The following is a 6,000-nucleotide window of genomic DNA, read 5'->3' on the forward strand; positions in this document are numbered from 1 at the left end:
CCACCCCCACCACTGAGGGGACATAGAGACCCCCTCACCCCCACCCTCCAGAGGAGACAGTGACAGAGCCCCACCCCCACCCCTGAGGGGACAGTGAGAGAGACCCCCTCACCCCCACCCTCCAGAGGAGACAGTGACAGAGCCCCCATCACCCCCACCACTGAGGGGACATGGATAGAGACCCCCTTACCCCCACCCTCCAGAGGAGACATGGACAGAGCCCCCCTCACCCTCCACCACTGAGGGGACAGTGAAAGAGACCTCCTCACCCCCACCCTCCAGAGGAGACATGGACAGAGCCCCCCACACCCTCCCCCACTGAGGGGACAGTGAAAGAGACCCCCACACCCCGACCCACCAGAGGAGAAAGGGACAGAGCCCCCTCACCTCCATCACTGAGGGGACAGTGACAGAGACCGCCTCACCCCCACCCTCCAGAGGAGACATGGACAGAGACCCCCCTCACCCCCACCACTGAGGGGACAGTGACAGAGAACGCCTCACCCCCCCCCGCCAGCGGGGACGTGGACCGAGCCCCCCCTCACCCCCACCACTGAGGGGACAGTGACAGAGACATCCTCACCCCCAACCTCCAGAGGAGACATGGACAGAGCCCCCCTCACCCTCCACCACTGAGGGGACAGTGAGAGAGACCTCCTCACCCCTACCCTCCAGAGGAGACATGGACAGGGACCCCCCTCACCCTCCACCACTGAGGGGACATTGACAGAGATCCCCTCACCTCCCACCACTGAGGGGATAGTGACCCCACTGCTCTCTGTCCCCCAGATTTCAAAGAGAGGACAGCAGACAAGCTCCCAGCATATGCATGGTGTTTGTCTTCACACCAGCATTCTTCACACACCCCACTTTGTAGATAGTTTTAGAGACAATGACTAAGTTTCCTTTGTCCAACTATAAAGAACTAGCTAGCGTACATGTTTTTTCTATCTACCTCCACTCTCTACTGGCTGGAAATTGACCCATTTACCTGTGTGTCATCAGCCCTATACTGCTACTGTCAATTCCCTCTTGGCAGAAGGGGTAGAGGCTTGTGTTTTTGGAGCATGAAGATCTGGATTCTGTTCCCCTTGCTGCAGTGTCCATGGTAAGCACCAAACTTGACAGCCATGAAGTCCTAGGTTTGTTACAATGCTTGTCAATTACTGTAATTCCTCTTGTATACCAATGATAACAATACAGCACCATGTAACTTGCTGGTTATTCAAAGCAACCCCTCCTTGCAAAAGAGATGTTTGAAAACTAAGCCACCCAAGATGCATAAATGTGTGTTTGCTCCTGAGTAGTTACTGCCATTTGGGCTGTTGCCAGGTTGTTCCCATTAGGAGGACAAATGAATAACTTGAGTCAGGTCTATTATTTGTGTATATTCTTTCTAAATAAACAGGTTTGAACTAAGTCCTGCTTTGCTGAACAGAGTAGCAATAAATAACAGCAGGCAATTTCCAAGCTTGACTCTTCAGACAGTCCTGTGCCTCAAGGCTTATTGCTTCTCACACACACAGCTTGCCACTTGCTCCTGTATTTGTAACCAGGGAACTCCCCCCACCCCCAATCAGTAGGTCAATTCTGCTCAGGCTTCACCATGTGACCCAGTGCCTTGGGTAGTAGCCTGGTATTGGTTCTAGATATCACTACATAAAAAGGACTTAGTTGTTCCTTCCATTTAGACTGAATGAAGAGTGCTTTGCATACCCACTGGCTTTGACCAGGTCTGTGATTGTCTGTATATGAAGGACCTTCTTGATGGCCGCCATTAACACCTTTCAGCATAAAACATGGTAAAAAAAAAGGATTATAGCAGATATGCATTTTGGGCCAGGGACAGTTTTATTGGTCTGTGTTTGTACAGTGCCGAGCACAATGGGGTCCTGGTCCCTGACTGGGGCTCCTAGGCACTGCTGATATACAAATAAATAATAATCTCAGCATTTTAGGAACATACATTGTGAAATCTGGGCACTGGGCCCTCTTGAGAAGCAGCATGATCCAGTGGATCAGGTACTAGACTGGGAATCAAGAGACATGGTTTCTATTCTTGGTTCTGTCTCTGACCTGCTGGGTGACTTTGGTCAAATAACTTCCCCTCCATGTCTCTGTTTCCCCTCCCACCCTTTGTTTTGTCTAATTAGATTATGAACTCCCCTGAGCACCTGATAGTTAAACCAACCTAAGCACCAGTATAGGCACAGCTAGATCAATGAAAGAATTGTTCTGTCAACCTAGCTACTGCCACTCAGGTAGAATATTACCTACAATGATGGAAAACCCCCTTCCATCAATGTAGGAAGTATTTACACTAGCGTGACATAGCTACACTGCTGTAGCTGTGCCGCTGTAATCCTCATAGTGTAGACATGGCCCCAATATCAGTTGCCAGTACAAGCGGTGGTTCTCAAACCTTTTTATTGGTGACCTCTTTCACATAGCAAGCCTCTGAATGCGACCCCCCCCTTATAAATTAAAAACACTTTTTAATATATTTAACACCATTATAAATGCTGGAGGCAAAGCGGGGTTGGGGTGGAGGCTGAGAGCTCGTGACCCTCAATGTAATAATCTCGTGACCCCCTGAGGGGTCCTGACCCCCAGTTTGAGAACCCCCGCCCTAAAACATACATTTTTCAAACACACCAGTGAAATTCAGAGAGACAAGGTGGGTGAGGTAATATCTTTTATTGGACCAACTTCTGTTGGTGAGAGAGACCAGCTTTCAACCTTACACAGAGCTCTTCTTCTCTAATATTGTGGGACTGAGACGGCTACAACACTGCATACTGTGAAACAGTCATTTAATTCAATGGTACCGAACTATATTACATAGTTGGGCCACAAAAACCTAAGCACAACCTTGTGTGGGCCGAACAGATTCTATATTTTAATAAGATTTAAAGTCACCTGTTTTGATTTATATTTTAAGTTCAGCTTGTTTTGTATGTATTTAGATCGGTTGTTTCTATGTACAGTATTGTCTATTTACACACTTGTGTAAACTAAAATGATGTAAACCTGACAACAAAACACTAATGAATTGTATATTGTGTTGAAGCAGGCCACGGGCCTTATGAAATGCTTTGGTGGGCCATATACCTCCCACAGGCCGTAGATTGGGCACCCCTGAACGTAGATGGGATATCTTACTGCATGTCTGGAGATACTGGAAATTGCTTATCTCAGACAAGGGAAAATCTTGTTCTAAGCAGGACCAGAAAATTAGGCCTGTCTTTGGGGCAGAATAAATCTGGGAATCCTAAGTAACCTCAGGCAAGTCTATTTTAAAGCTCCATTTATATAAGGAAGCATCAGAGGTGGAGCTAACAGATTTGTCCCACCTAGAACACACCCACACCAGGAGAAAAGAGATCAGTGGTTAGCTCCCAAGTATGGTTAATATTCTTTTAGGGTCTGATTCACTGTTGTTCTGACTTAATACAAAATGGGGGTAAAATGCTACCAGATCAGAGTGATGTTTTCCACTGTTGTAAACGAGTGTACAAAATACAGAGCAATAAGGGAGAATCAAGGTAATTGTGTGGCCCTCTCACTGGAACATCTGGGCAGCTATTAATGGATTTGATCCTCACAGGAACCCTGTCAGGGAAAGGAAGTATTATTCCCATGCTACAGATGGGAAAACTGAAACTTACAGTGAGTGGTTAAATTACTTGCCTACGGCCATGAAGGACACCTGTGACTAAATTGGGAATTTAACCCAGATCCAATGTTTTGTTTACCAGAACCTATCCTGTGTGCATTAGAGAAATATGCATCATTATAACTACCTCAGTGCAAATTGCAAATGTAGAATTGTGCAGAGTTACTCTCACAGGGCTGGAAAATAGAAGGTTTGTAATGATCAGAGGAGTGATGTTCTGGAATAGTTTCCCAGGAGAAGCAGGGAGAGCAAACCAGTTGACTATTTTAAGATTGAGCTTGATGAATGTCTGAATAGGATGATATGACGGGGTTGCTTGCAATAGCAAGGGACTGGACTCTGTGACCCAGGAGGAGGTCCCCTCCAGACTAGTCCTATGTTCACACTGATTTGACTTAACCCAGCAGTCACCGGAGTAAACTAACGACTGAGGGAATATTTTGTTCAGATGAAAGGCAGGAGAGAATCCAGCAGGAAGGAACAATCCATGCTGACTATAAAACCCCTTAAAAGTTAAACAAATTCCTCTGCAATCCCTGACCATTCCTGTCTCATATAACTGGAAGGGACCCCAAAAGTTCATCACGTCCAGCCCCCTGCCTTCACTAGCAGGACCAAGTACTGATTTTGCCCCAGATCCTTAAGAGGCCCCCTCAAGGACTGAACTCACAACCCTGGGTTTAGCAGGCCAATGAGCGCTGTGTGCTTGTAAACACAAGATAAATTGTATGCCCTGACCTTAGAGTGCAGAAGAGCACAGTGGTGCCTTTGCCACATCTATGTTTGCAGCTGCAAGTTGGAAAACGGTGCACAAGAGTGGCTGATTATGGGATGGAACAGAGAGAATTGTGGGCATTTGGTACCAGAGCCCCACCATTCTCTGAGACGCGCCTGGGTATCCTCCAATGCACAGGAACAGTTTCCATAAGGGGCATGTCTGAAGGCCTCCCAGAGGACAATGAGATGCCTACCCACAGCGCACCGCACCTTTCACCATTATAACTTGGCACCCTGTGGACAGAATATGCTGTCACAAGCAGCCAAATACAAATGGTCTTTACTTAAATAGTTTTGTGGGGTCACTGTAATCAACAGCAACTCAGTGCACCACTCTGTCCCCCCTTTAGTGGTGCTCGAGCCACATGCAGAGAATCATAGAATACTGGGGTTGGAAGAGACCTCAGGAGGTCATCTAGTCCAACGCCCTGCTCAAAGCAGGACCAATCCCAACTAAATCATCCCAGCTAGGGCTTTGTCAAGCCTGACCTTAAAAACCTCTAAGGATGGAGATTCCACTACCTCCATAGGTAACCCATTCCAGTGCTTCACCACCCTCCTAGTGAAATAGTGTTTCCTCATATCCAACCTAGACCTCCCCCACTGCAACCTGAGACCATTGCTTCTTGTTCTGTCTGCCACCACTGAGAACAGCCGAGCTCTATCCATCCAGCTGAAGGCTGCTATCAAATCCCCCCTCACTCTTCTCTTTTGCAGACGAAATAATCCCAGTTCCCTCAGCCTCTCCTCCTAAATCATGTGCCCCAGCCCTCTAAACATTTTCTTTGCCCTCTGCTGGACTCTCCCCAATTCGTCCACATGCCTTCAGTAGTGGCGGGACCAAACTGGACGCAATACTCCAGGTATGGCCACACCAGTGCCGAATAGAGGGGAATGATCACTTCTCTCGATCTGCTGGCAATGCTCCTACTAATACAGCCCAATATGTCATTGGCCTTCTTGGCAACAAGGGCACACTGCTGAGTCATATCCAGCTTCTCGTCCACTGTAATCCCCAGGTCCTTTTTCTGCAGAATTGCTGCTTAGCCAGTCGGTCCCAAGCCTGTAGTGGTGCATGGGATTCTTCCTTCCCAAGTACAAGACTTTGCACTTGTCCTTGTTGAACCTCATCAGATTTCTTTTGGCCCAATCCTCCAATTTGTCTAGGTCACTCTGGACAGGGCCTGCTTTATGACTCTCGGGGCCCGACTGGAATATTCGGCGGCGGTCCGGGACTTCGGCGGCAAGGGGTCCACTCCAGGTTTTCCGTGGCACCGAAGGACCCCCTGCCACTGAAATGCCACCGAAGACCCCCAGAGCAGAACCCCCGCCACCAAATACCCCCAGAGCGGGTCCCCCTTAGGCACGGGGCCCGATTCCGGGGAATCAGGTGAATCAGTTTAAAGGTGGCCCAGACTCTGGACCCTATCCCTACCCTCCAACGTATCTACTTCTCCCCCCAGCTTTGTGTCATCTGCGAACTTCCTGAAGGTGCCATCCATCCCATCATCCAGATCATTAATAAAGATGTTGAACAAAACTGGACC

General features: G+C 48.2%; 1 protein-coding gene across 1 annotated transcript in view; it reads right to left on the bottom strand.

Moving 5' to 3' along the window:
• LOC120391009 (cyclic AMP-dependent transcription factor ATF-7) overlaps positions 1-1,247 on the bottom strand; it is a 119,463-nt gene extending 118,216 nt beyond the window's left edge. Inside the window, exon 1 of the mRNA XM_039514180.1 lies at positions 992-1,247. The gene's annotated coding sequence lies outside the window, so the exon portion shown is untranslated. The remainder of the gene's footprint in view (positions 1-991) is intronic.
• Between the last annotated feature and the right edge of the window lie 4,753 nt (positions 1,248-6,000).

This window comes from Mauremys reevesii, linkage group 25 (assembly GCF_016161935.1).
Source record: "Mauremys reevesii isolate NIE-2019 linkage group 25, ASM1616193v1, whole genome shotgun sequence".
Lineage (NCBI taxonomy): Eukaryota > Metazoa > Chordata > Testudines > Geoemydidae > Mauremys > Mauremys reevesii.